The sequence below is a fragment of the Bos grunniens genome, chromosome 11 (assembly GCF_055505025.1).
Source record: "Bos grunniens cultivar Pamir isolate PY7600 chromosome 11, Bosgru_T2T1.0, whole genome shotgun sequence".
Taxonomy (NCBI): Eukaryota; Metazoa; Chordata; class Mammalia; order Artiodactyla; family Bovidae; genus Bos; species Bos grunniens.
Window position 1 is genome coordinate 43,586,607 of NC_141175.1, and position 24,224 is coordinate 43,610,830.

The 24,224-nt window shown below is 40.8% G+C and overlaps 1 long non-coding RNA gene across 9 annotated transcripts in view; it reads right to left on the reverse strand.

Annotated features, from left to right (window-relative positions):
- The window catches only part of LOC147363009 (uncharacterized), a 117,447-nt gene that overhangs the window by 42,584 nt on the left and 50,639 nt on the right, over positions 1-24,224 (reverse strand). For 2 of the 9 annotated variants that reach the window (XR_015136700.1, XR_015136704.1), the window contains exon 2: positions 21,165-21,385. The exons of the other annotated variants lie outside the window; for them this stretch is intronic. This is a non-coding gene — a long non-coding RNA (uncharacterized LOC147363009). The remainder of the gene's footprint in view (positions 1-21,164; positions 21,386-24,224) is intronic. 9 annotated transcript variants of the gene reach the window in all.

The following is a 24,224-nucleotide window of genomic DNA, read 5'->3' on the forward strand; positions in this document are numbered from 1 at the left end:
CTTCAACATCAGTCCTTCCAGTGAATATTCAGGACTGATTTCCTTTAGAACGGACTGGTTGGATCTCCTTGCTGTCCAAGGGACTCTCAAGAGTCTTCTCCAACACCACACTTCAAAAGCATCAATTCTTCGGCACTCAGCTTTCTTTATAGTCCAACTCTCACATCCACACATGACTACTGGAGAAACCATAGCCTTGACTAGACAGACCTTTGTTGACAAAGTACTATCTCAGCTTTTTAATATGCTGTTCAAGTTGGTCATAACTTTCCTTTCAAGGAGCAAGCGTCTTTTAATTTCATGGCTGCAATCACCATCTGCAGTGATTTTGGAGCCCCCAGAAATAAAGTCTCTCACTGTTTCCACTGTTTCCACATCTATTTGCCATGAAGTGACGAGACCAGATGCCATAATCTTAGTTTTCTGAATGTTGAGTTTTAAGCCAACTTTTTCACTCTCCTCTTTCACTTTCATCAAGAGGCTCTTTAGTTCTTCTTCACTTTCTGCCATAAGGGTGGTGTCATCTGCATAACTGAGGTTATTGATATTTCTCCCAGCAACCTTGATTCCAGCTTGTGCTTCATCCAGCCCAGCATTTCTCATGATGTACTCTGCATATAAGTTAAATAAGCAGGGAGTATATAAGTAATATATAAGTAAATATACAGCCTTGACGTACTCCATTCCCTATTTGGAACCAGTCCATTGTTCCATGTCCAGTTATAACTGTTGCCTCCTGACCTGCATACAGATTTCTCAGGAGGCAGGTCAGGTGGTCTGGTATTTCCATCTCTTTCAGAATTTCCCACAGTTTGTGGTGATGCACACAGTCAAAGGCTTTGGCATAGTCAACAAGGCAGAAATAGATGTTTTTCTGGAACTCTCTTACTTTTTTGATTATAGGTTATTAAAAGATACTGAGTATAGTTCCCTGTGCTATACAATAGGTCCCTGCTGTTTACCTGTTTTATATATAGTAGTGTATACATGTTAAAGCTTCCCTGGTGGCTCACAGGTTAAAGCATCTGCCTGAAAAGTGGGAGACATGTTAATCCCTAATTCCTAATTTCTCTCTCTCCTTCTCTGCCCTTGCTATCCCCCTCGGTAACCATAATTGTTTTCTATGCCTGTGAATCTACTTCTCTCTTATAAATAATTTCATTTGTATCATTTTTTAGATTTTATATACAAGTGATATTATGTATTTGTCTTTCTCTGATTTACTTCACTACTATGGTAATCTCTAGGCCTATCCATGCTGCTATAAATTGCATTATTTCATTATTTTTGTGGCCAGGTACTATTCCATTGTACATATAGATCACATCTTCTTTACTCATTCATGGGTAGATGGACACTTAGATTATTTCCTAGTCTTGGCTGTTATAAACAGTACTGTTATGAACATTGAGGCACATCTACACTTTTGTATTAAAGTTTTCTCCAGACATATGCCCAGGAATGGGACTGCAGGATCATATGGTATCTCTATTTTTAGTTTTTATGGAATCATCATACTGTTCTCCATAATAGCTGCACCAAGTTACATTCGCACCAACAGTGTAAGAGTGTTCTTTTTTCTCCACATCGTCCCCAGCATTATTTGTAGACTTTTTAATAATGGCCATCCTGACAAATATGAGGTGATACCTCACTGTATTTTTGATTCACATTTCTAATAATTAGTAATACTGAGCATCTTTTCATGTGCCTGTTGGCCATCTGTATGTCTTCCTTGGAAAAATGTCTGTTCAGGACTTCTTCCCATTTTATAACTGGGTTGTTAGGATTTTTTTTTATATTAAGCTGCATGAACCTCTTGTATATTTGAGGAATTAATTCCTTGTCGGTCACGCTGTTTGCAATTATTTTCTCCCAGTCTGTAGGTTGTCTTTTCATTTTGTTTATGATTTCCTTTGCTGTGCAAAAGCTTTTACGTTTAATTAAGTCCCATTTATTTTTGTTTTTATTTCCATTACTTTAGAAGATGGATCCAAAAAAATGCTGCTGCGATTTATGTCAAAGAATGTTCTGCCTATGTTTTCCTCTAGGGTTTCCATAGTATCCAGTCTTAGAGTTAGATCTTTAATCCACTTCGAGTTTATTATTGTATATCGTGTTTATTATCGCATACGGTGTTTGAGTTTATTATTATATATGGTCTAATATGGTTCTAATTTTGTCCTTTTACGTGGAGTTGTCCAGTTTTGGCAGCACCACTTGTTGAAGAAACTGTCTTTCCTCCCTTGCATATGCTTACCTTCTTTGCCGTAGATTAGTTGGCCGTAAGTGCGTGGGTTTATTTCTAGGCTTTCCATCCTGTTACGCTCACCTGTATGTCTGTTTTTGTGTGTTAGTACAATACCGTTTTGATTATTGTAGCTTTGTGTATAGTATGAAGTCAGGAAGGGTGATTCTTCTGGCTCTCTTGGGTAATACGGTCATTTTAACAATATTGATTCTTCCAATCCAAGAACATGATGTATCTCTCCATCTGTTTATGTTGCCTTCAGCTTCTTTCATCAATGTCTTATAGTTTTTAGCGTACAAGTCCTTCGCCCCCATAGGTAGGTTTATTCCTAGGTATTTTATTATTTTTGACATGATGATAAATGAGATTGTTTCTTTAATTTCTGGGAAACTTCTTCCTCATAACTGGTTTAAAAGCTATCTTCAGCCCAACCCATGTTCAATTCACACAGAAGTGCTTAGTGAACATGTTCCCTTGATACCATCCCATGAACACAACTGTCGATCAAAACTTTAACCTGCCTTCCTGACACAATATGTTTTCCCTAATTACACAAACAATTCCAGGTTTGGGGGTTCTGTTGCTTTGGGGGTTTTTTATGTGACAATGATGGCCTCTGTGATTATCTCCATAATATCTATTTTATGCCCACAATGAGCCATGAGACATGAGTCTTCCAATGAGGACTGCCCAGACCCCGGCGCCAGGATCATTTTAGCCCATCACAGTAATCGCATCTCTCTAAACCAGACAGTTCAAGGCTCAGGGATGGTCCAATCAGGGAGAAGAGCAGGATTCTTATTTGGTACTTCTGAGAGAAGACATTCCCTCTATCCCTGGATACAAATTAGGAAGCAAACAGCTCTGGTCATGGCTATCTGCTCTCTTGTGGTTAAGACAGGCATTATCCTGACAATGAACTGAGAGTGAAGTTCAACCCACACACAAAGGACAAAGCTGAGAAAATCTGAGAGAAGGAGAGTAAGAGCTCTGAATAAGCTTGACCACACACTAGCCTTCTCAGTAATGTGCAGCAATTCATCCCCTTCCCTGTTCAGGCCAATTTGAGTTGAGTTTCATTTTGCTTCTGAGTTTTATTCTGCTAAGTGGCACACAGAGTTTGTTAGAGCTCTTTGAGAATGTACTAGGCAACCTCTGGCACAAAATCATATAGCATCCACTCAATACAATGAAGTTGCATGAGTTTAGAATCTAATATCATGATGTTAAAAAAAAAAAACCCACACATTGCAAAATTCATTATGGAAAATTCCCTAAAGATGCTATACAGTAATCGTTACATAAAGTTTGAAACTCAACTATAGGAAGAAACACATAAACATGTTCTATTTGACATATTTGTATCCATGTACTAATGTTCATGGATTCAATATTTTTTTTACCTTGAAACCTACTCCATAAGGAGGCATTTATGGTCCTTCCCAATCAGACCCCACCTACTCCACTTGCCTCACCACATTTCATTCCTCCATGCTTTAGCATAAGTTGTTTCCACTAAAGTCCCTTCTATATTTTTCCTCACCTACTTATACTTACTCCTACTTCTACATCAAGGCCCAAGTCAAATACCATCACTGCCTAAAGTCTCCTGACTCTTCCTGGGAAACAATCACTATTTGCTCTGCAGTCTCACAGCACTTTGTTCAAATCTCTATTAAAGCACTTACCTTGTGGTTTGAGACTTAGTGATTTACTCATAGACTATGAGCAATTGTAGAGTGGAAGCATATCTAACTCACCCCTGTATCTCCCGTTTAGCCTAAAGGACTGGCTCAGTGTGTGCTGTCATTGTTTTTGCTGAATTAAGACATTAATTCATTTGACATGTCCTAAATGTATTTCCCTCCATCTCTATCTAATTCTCTCTTAGCTGAGTGGCAGCAAGAGCCTCTTAAATGATCTGAAACACTTTCATTCTTACTCTTTTCAATCTTTTCAGGGCAGATACACCTTTACAAGAGTTAGAAAAAGCAGCCCCCACGCCACCCCCACCGCCTTCCCCACCACCTCAAGTGGTTAAGTTAGAAAAAAGTGCCCCTTCTAGGCTGATACTGGGAAATCTGAAGAAAGAGGCCTTCTCTTTTCAACAAAGTTACCAAATTGACAGGAATGAAAATGAAACTAGCAACTCTAGGAATGAAAGCCTGCTAGTGGTCTTTGCCACTGCACTGAGGGATGCATTCTTGAGACGGAAGTCGACTAGAAGGAAGAAAGATGGAAAAGGACAGATTCCTGATTATGTTGTTGAGCACCTGAAAGAGATGTCTTTGGACTTTTCAGTCACCTGAGCCAGTTAAATTTCAAACTTTGTCCTCAAACTAGTTTTGGTTGTACTATAGACATTTACCACCTAAATGTCACCTAAGCAGTTCACAGTATATACCATTGCTACATACTAAGAGTGTAACATTACAATGTGACTCAGGCAGAGTGTTTCTGCAAGACTAGAGACCAGATTTATTGGTACCAGGATAGACCTAGACTCTTCATGATCTCTGATTTAAACCCTATTGGCAGAATCTGCTTGAATGAGGACTCTCTGCTGTAACTCTGTGCTTTGAGTTCAATATGAGTGAGCCCCAAACTGGAGTACACAAGATTCACCTTTTATGTTCAGAATGCTTTTGTCATACACATCAGAACTCAGAGGAAGTGTTCATGAGAGGTCATCACCAGCATCTCTCTACTCTACATCTTCCTTTAATCTTTCTGCCCTTAGATCACCCCCAAAACAGAGCTCCCTAACACTTTCTTCAAAAAGGAAACTGCCAGACTCTCTGAAAGAAGGAGAGTTCAGATCATTTCACATCATTTTTAAAAAATGCTCAAAGATACCAGTGCAATCCTATGAAATACTAAACAGAAATCCTTGAGAGAAAGTAAAAAAGCACCCAAAATCATTAAATAAGCATGCCCTATTGTAACTAAGGTTATAACTGTGGCTAAGAAAGTGAGAAATTATACCAATGGTTTAGTTATTTGCTTCTACAGGCACATCCCCTGCCCACTTCCCACTTAGCCACCACATCTCACACAATGCTGGATGATTCGATTTGAAAAGTTTGTGGCATGGTAGATGGATTGTGGGTTCTTTTGGTTCTGACACTTATTTTCTAGGTGACTTAGGCCAGTCAATTACTTTCTCTTGGACTCAATTTCCTCTTCGAACAAATGGGGACAGTAACAACATGGCAACTCCTTCAAGAAGTGAATGAGATTCCCAGTTCAGAGTAATTCTCCAAAACATTAGAATCACAGCAGAGCCACCAGATACATTTGCTCATTTTTTACTGAACTGACTGTCTTAAGCAAAACCAGGCAGTTATTTTGGTACTAAACAAGCTAATTTCTTGCTCAAAGCATTCCCTGGCTATTCAATCCAACCAACAATGACCCACATGCTCAGACCAAAAGCAACGTAGTATATTGATCTTGTTTCCCTCACACTCTACATCCTATCCACCAGCAAGACCAGTTGGTTACATCCCATATATACCTCAATCTGACGATCTCCCCCCTCCTCCCACTCTCCTTCCCACATCATTACCACCTCTCTGCTGGATACTGCAGCAGCCTCCTGCCTCGTGCCTCCCTACTCATCTCTCTCCAGCCTCCACATGGCAACCAGGTGACATTTTCTGAAGTGCAGATCAGATCAGATCACTGTCCTGCTGAAATCTTCTCCTACCTTGCAATAATATTTATAATACCAATAATAATATCATTAATTTACTGAGCGTTTATTGTATAAAAAGGACACAGGTCTAAGTACTTTGGGGCATATTACATTATTTAACCTACAATAACTTTTCGGTGTCTGTTGATAAATGAAGAGAAAAAGAAAATGTGGTATATGGTTTAGTCACTAGGTCATGTTCAACTCTTGCAACCCTGTGGAATGTAGCCCACCAGGCTCCTCTGTCCATGGGATTTCCCAGGCAGGAATACTGGAGTGGGTTTCCATTTCTTTCTCCAGGGGATCTTCCCAACCCAGGGATCGAACCCACATCTCTTGCATCTCTTGCTCATTACCGCTGAGCCATCAGAGAAGTCCATGTCTGTGTGTGTATGTATGTCTGTATAACAGAATAGTATTCAGCCATGAGAAAGAAGGAAATCCTGTCATTTGCCACAACATGGATGAAGCTGGAGGGCATTATGCTAAAGTGAAATAAGTCAGACCTGGAAAGACAAATACTGTATGATCACATTTACATGTGGAATACAAAAAAGTTGAACTCATAGAACCAGAATGTAGACTGGTAGTTGCCAAGGGTAGGGGTGGGGGAAATGGGAAGAGGCTGGTCAAAGCAAACAAACTTCCAGTAAGAAGATGAGTAAGTTCTGGGGACTTGATCTACATCATGGTTATTATAGTTAATATCATTGTATTATGTGCCTGAAATCAGCTATAAAAGTAGATCTTCAATGTTCTCCACACACATACACAAAACGGTAGCTAGGTGAGGTGATGGATGTGTTAATTAGCTTGACTGCAGTAATCATTTCACAATATGTATGTATATTAAATCATCATGTTGTATACCTTGAAAAACACATCGTGTTGTAAAATCTAAATATATACAATTTTCATTTGTCAATTATATCTCAATAAAGCTGGGAAAAAATAAAATAAAGCTATGCAAGATTAGTAGCATTCTATTCCCCCTTTCTTATGCATAAAGGTCATACAGTTAGTGGTGCAGGAGCCAGGAGAAGGCACAAATCCTTTCCCTCCCTGAGAGGCTCTATAAGGATGATCCTGGTGCCAACAAAGGTCCATCCAGTCAAAACTATGGTTTTTCCATTAGTCATGTATGGATGTGAGAGTTGGACTATAAAGAAAGCCAAGCATTGCAGAATTGATGCTTTTGAACTGTGGTGTTGGAGAAGACTCTTGAGAGTCCCTTGGACTGCCAGGAGATCCAACCAGTCCATCCTAAAGGAAATCAGTTCTGAATATTCATTGGAAGGACTGATATTGAAGCTGAAACTCCAATCCTTTGGCCACCTGATGCAAAGAACTGACTCATCTGAAAAGACCCTGATGCTGGGAAAGATTGAAGGTGGGAGAAGGGGACAACAGAGGATGAGATGGTTGGATGGCATCACTGACTCAATGGACATGAGTTTGAGCAAGCTCCAGGAGTTGGTGATGGACAGGGAGGCCTGGTGTGCTGCAGTCCCTGGGGTCGCAGAGAGTCAGACACAACTGAGCGACTGAACTGAACCGAACTGGTGCCATCCACCTCACCACTTCACCTTCTAACACCCACTCTCCCTATTTACTCCCTAAGCTCCTTCCATGTGGCCTTATCTGTCCCCCAAACATACCACAGCTCATTTCTTTCTCAGGTTCAGAGACTTTTCATCCAGGCTCTGCTCAAAGGTCACCATCATGATCACACTGATGGGTGAAGCACATATGAGTACTGGTTTTATCACCACCATTATAATCACTTGCAAGAGTTCAGAAGGGTGCTCCCTAAGGACCTCTTATTGTTTTTGCTGGGGTTTAAAAACATGGGGAAGAGGAGAATGAGTTTGAGTGCTATGATGTATCATTTCTATCAGGTAGTTCATAAATCCCCCTAATTTTAAGTTTGATTCTGAACAGTAAAAATGCCTATGGAGAGAGTGAAAAGTCTACAGAGTGGTTTTGGAAGCTGCTTCTTAGAACTCTGAAAAAGGTTTTGCCCCCTCAGTGAATGAACTTTACTCTCTGAGACACTCTGAAGGCTGAAAACTGACAGTACTGAAAACATTCTCTCACCAAAAAGGGCTTATTTTAACTTTTTAAAAAATATTTATGTTTCTTCAAATATGTCTATGGTTCTTTTTTTAAAAAAAGCAATTCAATTTGGGGAAAAACATTATGACAATATGCTTCTTCATGCCAAAGAAAGCTTTTCATTGGCCTCTCCCATGTTTCTGGATTTCTTTTTCCAGCTGTTATATCAGATATAATCATCCAAAACTTCAATTTGTCATCTCCATCAAATTTGATTTATAATTCTGTGTGGAACTTTATACGAAAACATTTATGGATTAAAACTCGAGAGTAAAGTGAAGATTTCACAAATTAGGGACAAAGTTAATAGTCTTCAAAAGGTTGGATTTCAAGCAGACCTGAAAAACACTGAAGTTTATCCCAGATAACAGACACATTACCGCCTGTGCTATTGAAATGTGGTAAAGCAGTCACACTGCCAAGCCAGTCTGGGAATTTGGTTCCCTCCTACAAGTAACTGAATGATCTGGAGCAGGATGGTGGATAAAAATGAGTTCTTAGACCACTGGATCTGTCAGTACAAAGAGAAGAAGTATCAAGGTGTCACATTTATGCTCCTCATGGCAGCAATATATTGAGTAATTACTATATAGCAGGCAGTGTGTTGGGGAATTGGTATGCCTTATTTTATTGAATACATGTTTGTGGCATAAGTAGAGGTTCTTTTAATATTTATCTATTTATTTTTATTTGGCTGCATCAGGCCTGAGACTGACATTTTTGCAGGTGAAAGCCGTCCAGCAGTAGCAATTTCAAGTAGTTCATTCTAGTACTGTTCTGTGCCTCCTGGCTGACCCAGCACAGTGCTTATCACACGCAGCAGAGCACAGTGAGCTCGCATTTCATTTATTCTTAGTTGTACACAGAAACAACCTCTGAGAGGAGGGACAAATAGCAGTATTTCAAGCAAGATTCAACCCAGCCATCTCGGCTGTGTTGTTCTCAGACACACAAGTTACATCTGAAGTGTCTCAGGCTACTGACTTGCCTTCGTCCCCAAGGCTCACTTAACAAAATTGTGAACCTTCCCTGTGTGCCCTGCCCAGTGTAACTGCAAGGAGCTTCGGGACACTTCTGGAAGGTATTCAGTTATAGCTCTTCCCTCCTATCCCCAGGCAACCTACTATTCCTGTCTTGAAAATCAACATCAAAGCCATTGGATGGTTAAAAAGCTGCAGAGGAGCTGAATTCAGTGCTGGTGTTAACCTTAAAAATTAAATTCTAGACTCAACATACATCTCAATTAATAACATTTATCATTCTTTAGGAGGTGAAATGAGACCACAAGAAATGAGCGACCAGAAAGAGACTGCATTCCTAATGAAACTGAGGGGCAGTGGTACAAGGATACTCAGAAACCCCAACCAAAACCCTAGAAATTTAACTAAATGTGAATAGAAAAGAAGTTGAAGCCATTCAGACAACGGAGTATGAAGTTGTTCCATTTTTAAACATTGCCTGAGGGGATGCCGGGAGGGATTGGGGGCAGGAGGAGAAGGGGACGACAGAGGATGAGATGGCTGGATGGCATCACCAACTCGATGCACATGAGTTTGGGTGAAATTCAGGAGTTGGTGATGGACAGAGAGGCCTGGCATGCTGCGATTCACGGGGTTGCAAAGAGTCAGACACGACTGAGCAACTGAACTGAACTGAGGCAATGTCTTTGCCCAGCCCCTTCTCACCCAACAAAGAAACAAAATGAAACAAACAAACAAAAAAATACACCAGAATCAAGAGGTTCCACTTTCACCAGGAGTTAAATTGAAACCAAAGAGCAATAGCTGAACAACAGAGCACATTCCCACATCTCCCATCATCCACTTGAATATTTTACAGCCCAGAATAACAGAAGATAAAGATGACTGTCCAGATCTGGTGTGTCTTGAACTAGGAATAATTCGAGGTGGGGGATGCTGAGCACATTCCAAGCCAATCTCTCTAGCCCACTCGTTACGGAGCAAACAGACAGAGGAATGCCTGTCAGCTCTGAACATGAACCAGCTGATTCATCTACAGATATGAGACATCCAACTTCCGTCCACCTGGTGTACAGGACAACTGGAGCAGGGAGGGGAAGAGAGGAGGGGGTTGGTTAGGGAAGCACTTTTTAGAACCTGAAGCCAAGAAAGTTCATGTAAGGGCTCACTCTGGCCCACATATGCTTCTATCTCTTTTCTTCCTTGCCCCATCTCACCCCTTATCCTTATGTATTAACCAATGACATTGATATCTTGTAGGTTTTTAGCTACTGGAATAACAAATAAGAGATGTGTTCAGCCCTAATGAGAACACTATGCATGACCAAAAGATCTTTTCTTAATTTTGAGAAAGGAAAAAAACATGAAGTAGTTGTGACATAAATTTAATGTGGAAATGCAATACAGGCTGAAAGTTGCCTTGTGTGCACTAAGTGGTACCCAGAGCACCCATTCTTCTCTAAGGAGAGTGGCCACTCCCAGCCCAACAGGATTCAACATAAGAAAGATTAGGATCTATCCTCCACCAATCCAGATACAGAGCTGATGCCACATGGGCAGTGACCAGGCTGGGAAAGGCTACGACCTCTTTGGCAAAGGATTCTGCCCTGTGAGCTAGAAGTGCTATAGCAGGAATCAGAATGCAGCATTCCTGCAGAGGGGTTCATTTGTAGCAGCTCCGGGGCAAAAGCCTGGCCCTATCTACCCTGATTTATAGCTTCTGTAATTCCCTGAGCCATTGGCTCTGAGAGAAGAGGAATAACTCAGGTGAGGATTACTCTAGATGAAATCTTTAAAAAGACCCTTGGGTCTTGCTCTTCTCTGCCAGCCCATCTTTATCCTGTATCCCATGCCATCCCTCAAATGGGCAAGAAGTACACACTCCATTTCAGTCTCCTCTGTTATCAAGCAAGAAACCCATGGCCCTGTCTAATAATCATCAAAGACATTGCCATTAAAAGTGTGAACTTCAGAGTTTGACAACCTGGTTTTGAACCCTGGCCCACCCCTCACCTTAGAGAATTACTTAACTTCTCACTGCCTAATTTCCTGTGTAAGATCAGGAAGATAACTGCATTTAGCTGCTAGTGTTGTTGTAAGGACCAACTGAGTCAATCTACTTAAAGGACTTAGAAAAGTCACTAGTACATAGTGAGCAGTTATCATCCTTGTTCTAGCTTCCTTTTGTCAAGAAATGAAAACTTCTGTTTCTCGTCTCCCTAGCATTGGATAAGGAAATGGCAGCCCACTCCAGTGTTCTTGGAGAATCCCAGGGATGGGGGAGCCTGGTGGGCTGCCATCTATGGGGTCGCACAGAGTCGGACACGACTGAAGTGACTTTAGCAGCAGCAGCAGCAGCAGCAGCAGTACACAGTCTCGGGTGGGGATAAAGTGGACATCCAAAACAGCACTGACTAGGTGACACAGGACATACGCTTTGTAGGAGTCAGAACGAGGAGGGAGAAACAGAGCATGAAGAGCTGGGAAAGGTGCACGGAGGAGGGAGGTGCCACGGGACCTCGTACAGAGGCAGTATATGGATGGATGCGTGCATGCATGGATGGCCTCATGGATGGGAAGACAAAAGAGGGACTGCAGAATTCAATTGCTTATAAAGGTTCTTTGTAGGATGTATGTGTGTTGCGGAGGGGGGTTCTTTCTGTTGTCTGTAAGGGACAAACACTGTTGAAAAAGCTCTTCTCTCAATGACCTCTCTGGAAAATTTTTACATTTAATATGGCCCCAACTGCAAACAACCAGAGTAAACTCCCACAGTAGCAGCCTCTTCCCCCATCCTCCATCTAGTCAACACTGTAAACAGAACTGCTGTGTTATTATTGAGAAGGGTGGCAGCTCCCATGCAAACTACATATTTGATTACAATCTGAACTCTTTGCTGAACCATGAATTCAAAATAATTTAGGTGATACATATAAATTTAATTTCTTTGTTCAAACTCCACATCTGAAATGACGCCCTGCAAATGTGGAGCTCTCACTGAGGTCTACAAAATGAGTCTCCCTCCTAACTCATCTATACTGTGTGGAAATAATCTTCAAGGAAAGGAATAAACCTACTTTAAAAACAGCTGAGTCCTTTAGATCATATACCCTAACCAATTTATGAAGATAAATGGAATTCAGTATTAAAGAAATATATTTTTTCCACTCTTCCAGAAAATGTAAATGCCAGCTACAAAATAAGAAAGAAAAAGACAAAGAAATCAAGAATAAAGCAGCAAAGAAAGAAAACCAGAAAAACCAATTCAAGGACAATTGAAGAACTCTTGACTTATTGTCCTCTTCTGCCTCATCCTCTTACCCCCATCTCCCCCACTGATCCAAAAGCACTGTATATAAGAATATCACAGAGGAGAGGAGTCCAGGGGAAACAACTGCTAAAGAAAACAGAGTCTACCATCTCATGTCTACCATCCGGAAGCAGAGAAGGCACAGTTCTCTATGGAAACAAACCCCCTCTTTCTAGTGGGGCAGTGTTCACTGCTGGCCATCTTTCCTACATAGCATACACCGTTGCAGTAACTCTCATCTCAACGCTAAGCTAATCATCAGGATGGACAAATGGAAAAATAACAGAAGGAGAAAGAGTAAGAAAGGGAAAACAAAGTAACACTGTGAGTGATTGCTTGTGTCCTATTAATATAATGAATACAAAATACTTTAAAAAATGCATTAGATATTGGCTTATGATGGGGTCAATACCACGATTTATTTAACTCTGGGGACAATAAATCTTGATATTGACTGAAAACATAAGTCAATATGTGTACTGTTGTGTGCATTCTATTACAAAAATGAGGTTTTTAACTTTAATAGCTGCTTTTGCAAAGAGGAAAAATAAAAGAACTCTCTCAAAGGTTCTCAAATCCCAATCACACCAGCCTGCTAAGAAGGGATTCACTGTCTGGCTCAGCCACTCAGCATCACTGGCTGAGGACTGGTCAGTCGGTCAGTAAACATCGTAAACTGAGCTGTTGATCCTGACTCTTCCTCCCTCCTGCATCCACAATCTTTGATGTTCATCCTCCACAAAGCAGAGGCTACTCCTCAACCTGGGGCTCAGCTGGTGCTATTTTAGCCCGTGGAATATGGACAAATTGAGTTTGTCTAATCACTAACAGGCATCCTATGTCCTGTCTGTTTTCTTGTGAGTCTGCCATCACAATAAAAAGAGCTTCTCTTCAGGTAGATCCTATCTCCTTAGCCTGAGCCCCCAGGTAAGTCTACATAAACGACCAGAGGCCATGCCACAGTGTGGGGCCAAGTGCAGCTGGACCTACAAGTGGAAGCAGTTACCCATTCAGGCTCAGCCTAGATCAGGGCCTCTCAGGTCACTCTGCAGCTATGTGAGAGATCAACGCTCACTGTGAAAGCCACTGAGACTGGGTGGCTGGTTGTTATGCTAAAGCAGGTGGCATCACTGGGTGACCATTATTCACAGATCACTATACTTACTCCCTTGTGCGACCTTCAGAGAAAGTTGGAGATACAGGTTCTGATCCTAAGTAACTCCCAGTATAATGGAAGGACACTCACATGGTGGGCTGTCTCCCCTTAGGTTATGTTGCATATAACCCAGACAACAGTCAGACATCTCCCCATTCCCTTAGCCAGGGTACTAACATCCTCAAATTCATACATGTTCAGAAGTTAGACTCAGCCCACCTTCTGGTTTCCAATAAAAATACAGTAATTCCCAGCATTAGGGATATTTGTAGTTTGGGGGGTTTTGTTTTGTTCTGAAGATCAGGAAGACTTCACTGGAATGCCAAATAAGGTTTCACACAGAATTGTAAATGTTTCATTTTCCCCAAATTCCTCCTCAGTCATAACAGGGCTCTTTTCTTTCCCCTCTTTGGTGACCCAGTGGCCAGCCTCCCCAGTTAATCTGTTCTCCTTCCAGATTACTTTCAAGAGCTCTAGGCTCCTTACTAAGCAGAAAAATTCAGCTACACCCCAGTTAATACTGCTGAACTTATAAACTCATTCGGTTTTCAGCAAATACTGAGCCTTAAACAACAGAACCACCCTTCAGAAGGCAGTTCAACTACATGAGAAGATTCTTTGGTGTCTCAAGTCCCCATTCCATGTGGTTGATCAAAGTCTTTTTTTAAAAATGTGTATAAAAACATCCAAAGTAATTCTGGTGACTGAAATTGTCGTTATATCATTATAATCATTCATTAATTTTTTTCAACATGTATTTACTGAACCAGTCACTGTTGTTGTTGTTGTTTGAGAAGCATTATTTATTTATTTTGGTCACACCCCATGGCAGGTGGGATCTTAGTGTCCTAATCAGAGATTGAACCTGTACCTCTTCCTGCATTGGAAGGCAGTCTTAAGACCAAAAGAGAAGTCTCCCAGCCACTGTTCTAAAGGCTGAGAATTCAGTTGTGAACAAAAGAGACAAACTCCTGACCTCATGGAGTGTGGCCTCAAGAGCAAAAGACAGACATTAACAGTTAAACTCAGAGATGAAAGTGGTATTGGGCAGGGGTATGTACTACCAAGAAAATCAGCCAAGGCCAAGGGTATCCACATGCTATTCTAGACAAGGTGATCAGGGAAGGCTCTCTGAGGAGGTGATTTTTGAGCAGACTTGAATTGAGCCTAAATCTCTTGAGCGCTTACTTAGTTCATCCATCCAATAAGTATTTATATCATGCACCTGCTGTTCTGAAGGGTTGATGTTCACTGAGGGGAACAGAGAAGAACCATAAGTGGATAATCTCCTCAAGGAGATTCAGTCAATAAAAGAGATAAGACATATGTTTTTAAAAAGAAAAACTATAGGTTTCCCCTGCTACTTGAAAGTAGAGTATTCCTATGAAACCTTTCGTAAGCTGAAAGGGTGTAAAGAGAAGAAACAATTACCTTAGGGCACATCTTGCTAATGAATGCACAAAATAAATGGAGACAAAGTACAGATGCTCACAGACACAGTTCAAAGCTATGATGGCTGGATGCTGAGATGCTGAGCGTGGTTCCCGGGGAAGGAGCTTGGGGTGTGCTGCCTCTACAACAGCTCCAGCAAAACCAATACTGAATGCTGTTCTCCCTTTATGCCTCTTCTCATAAAAACAAAATTCCTCTTCAGATCTCTTTCAGTTAACAAAAACAGGTACTAAAGTGGATCTTTTGTAAAAGTGAAGTGGCATAAAGCAAACTTTCAAAAAGTAGGGGATACCTGTTGACATTAAGATAGAAGATGCTATGTGCCATGTAGATAGGATACCAGGGAGATTTGAGGAGTGAGAAACCATACTGGAAGAAGTCAACGGATCCTTTTACAATGATAAATTTTAAGTAAACAATTTTCTGAAGAATCTAAAGCAATTTTATCAAAAGTGGAAGGATTGTCCCACCCCAAATTTCCAGATCCTTTGCATTCAACATATGCTATACATGATAATTTAAAGTGTAAACCAACAATCTATATTTTATGCCTAAATCTTATGACATATAAAGGAAAATTTTAATTTATTTTTACTTTCTTGTTTTCTTTCATCTTATTTACTGAGTGTAATAAGTGGCAGATAATTAAGTAAAATATCATTTTTCTACCCATTTTCAAAATTATTCTTATAACATAAATCAGTACATTTGGAAGCACAGAATAAACACTTAGATTAAGGATTCAAGCAGAGGTGGGGTCAGAGAACGTTCCTAGAGACGCTGATGGTAGCATTGGTTGTTCACCCAGCTCTATGATTGGTTGACTGATAGACAAAGAAGTTAGAGACACCACTCACAACAAGAAGAGCCACGCTGTGAACTGTCTTTCTTTCTATGAATTCCTATAGCTTTCTACTGACGTGCCATGTCTCCAGCTCAGTTGAATGGATTTGTAGTATATCGGCCATAGTGGAAGAGTAGGTTTGAAGAATGTGACAGATACTTCAAGTTAACTGTCAATATCCTTTTTAATTTAGTAAAAGAAAACTCTGTGGAGTTTTAGCTGGGTCCATGGGTGTCCAGCAAAGCAGCACATTTCCCAGACATTCTTGCAACTGAATGTGACCATGTTCTGCTCAAGTCAGGTGAGCAAAGGCAATATATTCTAAAGAGTGTGCCCTTAAGAAAAACGGACATGCAATCTTTGTGCCTTTCCTCCCTCTGCCTTTCCCATTGGTTAGAAACGGACACAGAGACAAAAATCACATCAACGATGGTAAAGATACCCTACAAAGTTCTGGATCTCTGACTTCGGTGTTAAGAGAGAAATAAATTTCTATCATGGTTAATCCTCTATACTTGAGTTTCTAGTACAGCAGCTTACTCTGTACCCTAAGCCATACAGGAGAGGCAGCAATATGAGGGCCATTAAGCTCACCAAAATTAACTAGCCCAAATGAACATGCTCATGGCTGGGTTTGTGAAAGGAGTGCTATCAACAGAAGAAAGAGTCTGCCCAAGTCAGGACTTTGCATTAATTACCTGGCTATTTTCTCCCTTGGACATGGCCGTGTACTCACAGTTTCCACACATGACTTAATGTTCACTGGTGCTACATGGTCACTAACAAAAATGCTTTCTGGACCAGAGGAACCAAGTCATTCAGCAACACTGAGTGTGAAGAGCAACCATTCCAGGAATCAGGACAAGCATTTTCCAAAACTCTAAAAAAAGTGTGAGCCTCTCTGCTGCTTTTCAGATCTAAAATTTCATGCTTCTTGAGTTTCTTAGCTGATATGTCCCTCCCATCTTATTTCCTAATAGAAACTGAAGTTATTTTCTAGGCTGTAGCTTCACAAAAAAACATTTCCCCTTTGATAACAAGCAATGCGAGAGAGAGCAACTCCAGGGAACAGGGATTTCTTTCCCCTGAATACAGCCCCTCTATGGGGGAACCTAAGAAATAAAGGACTCTCAAGATTGTTGAGGTTGACCAGATGCTTAATTTAGAACTCTAATTAATTTCAATAAATATTTACATCAGTTCAATTAAAGGTATAGGGCTGGGAATGAGCAGAAAGAGCACAAAAAGGTAAATATTATAAATATAAAGATCTCCTGAGATCCAAGGGCAGGAGAAGAGTAGAAGTGGGATGGACACGGTATGTGGCTGCAGACGCAGGGAAGTTACTGGGCTCCACCAGCAGATACCCCTGGGTCTTCATTTTACTCTTCAGATTTACCCCAATCAGCTCCTCCCACAGGAATCCACTGTGCTTTGTCCTGCTACACACCAGCTTGGGCTCGGAATATCCAAATTCCTGGTTCCTTTCAACAAAGACTAAGAGCACAGGCAGTTTCCAGAGTAAGTGGACTAAGGGTGAATCGAGAATCCCAAAACCACCCCACTACCCCAGTGGTTGGGGGACAATACAGACACCTGGAATTTTCAGGCTACATTGAGGGAGAGGGCTGAATTCTTGATGCTTTCTAGCTCTGTGACAAATACTTTTGGCCAAGGTCATCTAAGCTAAGAGATCTTAATTCATCTATTTATTTATTCATTCAAACATTCATTCAATAAACATTTATGAGCACTTGCTCTGTGCTATGGACTAGGAAAACAAAATTGAATGAAAAAAAAAAAAAAAGGATCTCATTCGTTCAGAAGCTCACAGGCAAACACATAAACAGTTACTTCCCAGAGAGCTGTGGTATCTGAGGAAGGTCACATATAACTCAAAACATGAATTTAAAAATCACTGGTTGATATATGGTTTGAAATGGTTTTAATGTAAACTGATGTTTAAACTAAATATGAATTCATTTACATAAGTAAACATATTTGCACAAAAACCATCCATACTTCTTGAAGAGGTCAGCTGACAGTAGATCAGAGCATGCCAGGATGATCGTCCTTGTGCTAGCAAGACCCTCCTTACTGCAGATGGGATCTGCCATCTACCCACTCTGCCACTGTTGCTAAGGGTCTCAAATGCCAGTTTTATGTCTCCTACTGCTGTTTAATATTGTTTAATCAGTAAACGATGAATCAAGGATACCTTCTGTTCCAAGAGCATCAAAGAAACATTTCCCTTGTCTGACACAGATTAATCCAGGTACATTCTTTTTGCTCATTGTCAGTGGATCTAAACCAGCATTGCCTTACCAAGGTTGTTATAATAGGTCATTCCCATTGTTTAAGTCAGTCTCATGGATTCACTAAGGATATATGGCAGAAAGCGAAGAAGAACTAAAGAACCTCTTGATGAAAGTGAAAGAGGAGAGTGGAAAAACTGGCTTAAAATTCAACATTCAGAAAACTAAGATCATGGCATCTGGTCCCATCACTTTATGGCAAATAGATGGGGAAACAGTGGAAACAGTGGCTGACTATTTTGGGGGCTCCAAAATCACTGCAGATGGTGACTGCAGCCATGAAATTAAAAGGCACTTACTCCTTGGAAGAAAAGTTATGACCAACCTAAACAGCATATTAAAAAGCAGAGACATTACTTTGCCGACAAAGGTCCGTCTAGTCAAGACTGTGGTTTTTCCAGTGGTCATGTATGGATGTGAGAGTTGGACTATAAAGAAAGCTGAGCACTGAAGAATTAATGCTTTTGAACTGTGGTGTTGGAGAAGATCTTGAGAGTCCCTTGGACCGCAAGGAGATCCAACCAGTCCATCCTAAAGGAAATCAGTCCTGGGTGTTCACTGGAAGGACCGATGTTGAAGCTGAAACTCCAATATTTTGGCCACCTGATGCAAAGAGCTGACTCATTTGAAAAGACCCTGATGTTGGGAAAGATTGAAGGCAGGAGGAGAAGGGTCCGACAGAGGATGAGATGGTTAGATGGCATCACCGACTCAATGGACATGAGTTTGGGTAAACTCCAGGAGTTGGTGATGGATAGGGAGGCCTGGCGTGCTGCGGTTCATGGGGTCTCAAAGAGTCAGACACGACTGAGCGACTGAACTGAACTGAACTGCCCTAGAAATTGAGGACTTCTTACGGAGAAGAGTCGGCATTAATATAGTCAGTGTAAGGGCAGACATTCTCTGTGCCACTGCTGAGAAGCAATGGGATATGTCCAGCTGTTAAGGCGTATTCCAAACAAGATATTATTTCCATAAACTTCCCCTCCAACCATTTCTCTCTCAACAATACCTAAAGGCATTATAATAGCAAAAAGGCCTTCAAAAAAACAAATGCAAAAGTCTATTTGGCCAACTAACTCTTACCTTCTTCCTATATAACAGAATGGTGTGTGGCCCATAAAAGCAGCACCTTTCAGCCTCTAATTCAACTTAGTCACACACCTTTCAAGAAAAACTTACAAGTCAAAATACTATTGGTTCCCTTTCAAGAAAAAAAAGATACAGAAAATAATCCCTTAGTATTTTTCCACCAAATAATTTAAAAAAAATAATGAAAAGAAAATAACCATTCTTCATAATACTTTTTTTTTCTCATATTTAGGCCACCATCACTGATTTTAAGTCATCTTCCACTTAAATTGCCTCACAAAGCATTTCATTTGGTGTACCTGGGAACAGATGCAATGCAAACAATAACAATGTAACAGCTTACTTATCCCCTTCCTCCTTCCCAAGACACTGCAATGACCTGGGTACAAGAGGTAGTGAAGAAAATCTCCTTTCTATTATCTTTTCTTTTCTCGCTTTCTCTTTTCCTCCCTGATACCTTTAAAGACTTCCCTTAGAACGAAAGTGGAACTCATCATTTGATGGTGAATTTGCATGTCGATCGCCAGCCAGTGTAGCAGCCCTCAGATTAGGGACATTCCGCTGCACACTAAAAGGCACAAAGAGCCAGAAGTGCATTTCCATCTGCCCTTCCTTTCCAGTCAGTGCATTCCCAGCCATGTCTATTGATGAGCACTTGGAACAATACCAAAATGCAGTGTAAGATCAATCCTGCTGTTTACTTCGCTGAGCTGAAGGAACAAAGAACAGAAGAAAGGCCTTAAACCCAGCATCGTAAAGGAGCGGGATGAAGGATGAAAAATGGGTCTGATGGGCAGCTGCACCGAGGAAACGTATTTGGAGAAGCAGCAGCTCCAGCTGAGATAAAACCAATGATGATTTGTATTTTGTACTGTATCTTCGGGGGATAAAAGCACTTCTATCAGATAGCATTGGAGGCAAACTTGAAACACTGCAGTAAAGGGTGATGTTCCCTGCCAGGGAGGGAATAAAACCTCCCATGATTGCTGAGGAGTGTTAAATATCTGATTGTGCATGCCTCTCTCCTCCCATGGTGAGGCAACTCAACCAGGTCCTCTTTTTAACTCTACCAGCCCCTGGTAACCCAACAGTTGGCTGGGCTCTGCTGTCAACAAAGCAACAGGATACTGGGTTTTACTTGAGTAAATACCAGTAATTGTAATTTGTGGGATTATTTGTCTTTAAGCCTTTTTAAAGTTATTTCCAATAGGAAGCCCAGCAACTTCACTGCTTACAAAGAGTTGCAGGGGGAGGAGAGAGCCACAGGATAAAAGGGGTGAGGCAGAGTTAGCATTCAAATGCAAATATTTTGAGAAAGAGAAAGCAGGGTTACAAGGCCGTTAAAGCAAAGGTGGGAGTTTTCTTTCTGAATAAAGAGCAGATGCAACCTATACTGCTTCACCATTTGGCAAGACCAAATGTAACAGTGGCCAGCCGCAATGCGGGGGCACACCAGGTAAGGGGTACGAGGAAGGCAAAGGCCAGAAACACACAAGCAAAACTGGGCACCTCCTCCTTGGCATGCCCTGCTCCGTTCTCCTCCCAGAGCTAGATGCAGCTCATCTCTTAGCCTTGCAACTCAAGTGCGACCCAAAGACCAGCTGCATCAGCATCACCTGCGAGCTTGCTAGAAATGCAGAATCTCATGGCCCAACCCAGACCTGCGGAATCAGAGTCTGAAGAGGTGGGACCCAATTAGAGTTCAGAACCATCGCATCAGACTACCCAAAAAAACAGCTTTTTGACTCCTTCAGCACTCAGCAAACCCTCTCTTCTCTGAATCCTCCTGCCAAGCACAAGGTTTGAACATATGCCTTTACACACAGCAGGGATCCAACAAACACAGGTTGCTTTGCCTTAGCCTTGATGTTTTCCTGAGTATTTATGTGATTTACCCATTTGATACCAAATTCTTTGAGGAAAGGAATTGTATCTTTAAACCTTCTCCATACCTGGTACACATTGGTGCTCATTAATTGTTGAAGGTTGATCTTGGCATTGGGCCTCTGTTTCTATTGGAGGATATTATTGTAAATAGTATTGAGTAGACTCTTCACTGGTAAGAAAAGGTCAGCATTTCTCTACTTTAATTATCCTGACGGAAGGACATGTCAGCCTAAACAGAGCTCCCTTGGGCTCTCTGATCATCTTCAAGTGACTCAGTTCCTCTCATCTGCAAAGAAGGCATGGAAAATCATAGATGCATAAGTAAATATTTTGTAGAGATATTAAAAATTAACGGAAAGACATTTATCCTTGGGAGGAAAAAAGTTGAGTCGATTCAATCTAGCATAATCTGTGAATTTATAAGAAGCCAATGCATCCTTTTAACTTGGCTTTTTATGCAAAAGCCCATCTCTGAGTTAAAAGCATTCTATGGAAGTGATCCATTTTAATCCCCAAACAACTAAGTGAACTGAATATAATTTATTCTAAAGTAGGGTAAGAAAACTGAGGCCCAATAAGATGAAATAATTTTCCCAAGTCCACCAAGTTACTCAGTAAAGCACATATTCTAATACTGGAAGATTCCAGAGTCCATGCTTGTTCTTACACATCCCACTGGAGGAACAAAAGATGGGGAATTAAACAATTCATCCAAATGTAACCTGAAGGTCTTTCTGTATACTCACAGGACTGGAAGTGCCTGCCAACTGGAGGGACCTAACCTTTATCCACCAGAAGACAGATATGCTCAGTGTGGCAACTTTGTAATTATATAGCACAGATAGGGGAAAGAGATAGCATAGCATAAATCTATGTCTACACAATGTCACATAGTTCAATTTTCCTCAATAAAAATAGTCCACTAATCATCAAGATATTTATAAATAGCAGTTCCCTGAATTTTTCATTTTTTCCTAAAATGTTTGGGAGACATATAGACTTAAACGTCCTAAACATCTTAAAGAGATTTACCCCCAAAAAGAACTCTGACATTGACCAAAAAAAAAAAAAAAAATCAAGGCTCTTAAGATGTTTCTTATTGTTCATATTATCTGAGCACAGAATACACATTAGACACCATACAGAACATTAAGGGGGACTCAATTTCAATCAAGAGGGCTCATAATATAAATTAGACAGACACAATCTAAATTAAATAGACACAGTCTAAATTAGATAAACAACATCATCAGAGTTCTGATTCCTTCCCAGCAGGGACTGTAGGAAAGAAAGTTTCCCTGAGTTTCTACCACACAGAAAGGTCTGAGTTTCCCAGGTCATTCTGTTAAATTATATTGTGCATCCTCTGGCTCCAAATACTGACCGTGGTGTTTTCTAACTGAGTCCAGCATGACCAAAAATAACATTGATGTCACTAGGTGGAGTGGAAGCATTAAGACGGAGAATTTTACAGTTTGAAATATGTTTCACAAGAATTGCATTTTCTTAGGAAATTTCAGCTTGACTAGAAAGGCTTAATTATCATCGTTTGCCACAAAAGGCAGAAAGAACTTCCTGTCTTGCTTGTTCTATATTCCTCCATCCAAGAGTGAGCCTGGTGCAGACGCAGAGTGCCTTCAATGTATTCTCCCAAGTATCAGGAGGGAGTGGCTGCCTGCACCTTAGACAAGCCCCAAAGTCTGGCACTTTACGCATGAAAATGAGACCATTAGCATCTGGTAACTGTACAATTTTCTAACAGTTTGCTTGGGGTTTTTTTTTCCCCTTTCTTAACTAACAAAGCCTCTGAACAGCCTCCTCCATACAGATCTAAGGTACGGAATGGTCAGATGGCATATTCAACGTCACGTGGAATTAGTGCAGAAGCAGGACCAAGACCAGCTCTCTGGACACCTGGTCCACTGTCCTTCCTTCTGCCTGGTGCCACAAGGGTACCGCCTTCTAGCAGAGCTGGTCAAGGTAAATACACTGCAAGCACAAATGTAAGCCACATATGTCTTTTTACATTTTCTAACAGTCGTGTTTTTAAAAGTAAGAAGGAAAGGTAAAACTAGTTTTCATGATAAATATTACTTAACCCAATACAACTATCTTTTCAACAAGTAGTCAATATTAAAAAATTGTTAAGGAAATATTTCACATTATTTTTTTGCATGAAGTCTTCAAAATCTTGGGTGTATTTCACACTTTCAGCATATCCCAATTTAGATGAGCTTCATTCCAATTGGTGAATGGCCACACATGACCACTTTCTTGGATAAGACAGCATTATAGTGTCTGTCTAAAATATTTGAAAAGCACAGCCCTGCCACATCCAGCCATGGATCAGACAGCTCCTTAGTGGTCAGAACCAACAGCTCCATTGAGAAGTAGGAGAGAGGTTTCCAGGCAGCCTCCAACCATAAGGAGACTCTTTTACCTAATATAAAACCCCAGAAGCCTGCTAACCCCTCCCATTCCTACACCACCAAGCAGACAGCATGCTCACCCAGCATTCTACAAGCCCTGAAGGGACACTATAGAAGAGAGCTGCATCACATGTCTTTTGTGGATTATTATTTTATTAAGAAAAATAGAGAAAACATATTTAGTATTGCCACAAATATCTACTGGGTGGCAACCTACTGTGTAGCACATGGAACTCTGTTCAGTGTTATGTGGCAGCCTGAATGGGAGGGGAGTTTGGGGCTGAATGGATGCATGTTTATGTGCAGCACCTGAGACTATTACAAAGTTGTTAATTGGCTATACCCCAATACAAAATAAAAAGTTTAACAAAAATCAGAAAGTACGCTAGGCCATTATTTTATATTATCACTTAACCTCATGATAATCTTGTAAGTCAAATCCGGTCATCTCCATTTCACACACAAAGGTCACACCACTAGTAAGCAGAATGGCCAGGGTTCAAGGCCAGAACAAACAGCACCATTCTCTTTCTATTCTATTATGACGGCATTCACTTTTATATCATGTGGATTTGTTGAGCAGCAACAAGGAACAGAAATTGCACTAACCCTGTGTGGGCTGGAAAGAGCCTCTGCTTTAAGAACTGAACTTCAAGTCATTGAAAATAATATTTCTAAAAAGCACTGAAATGCAGA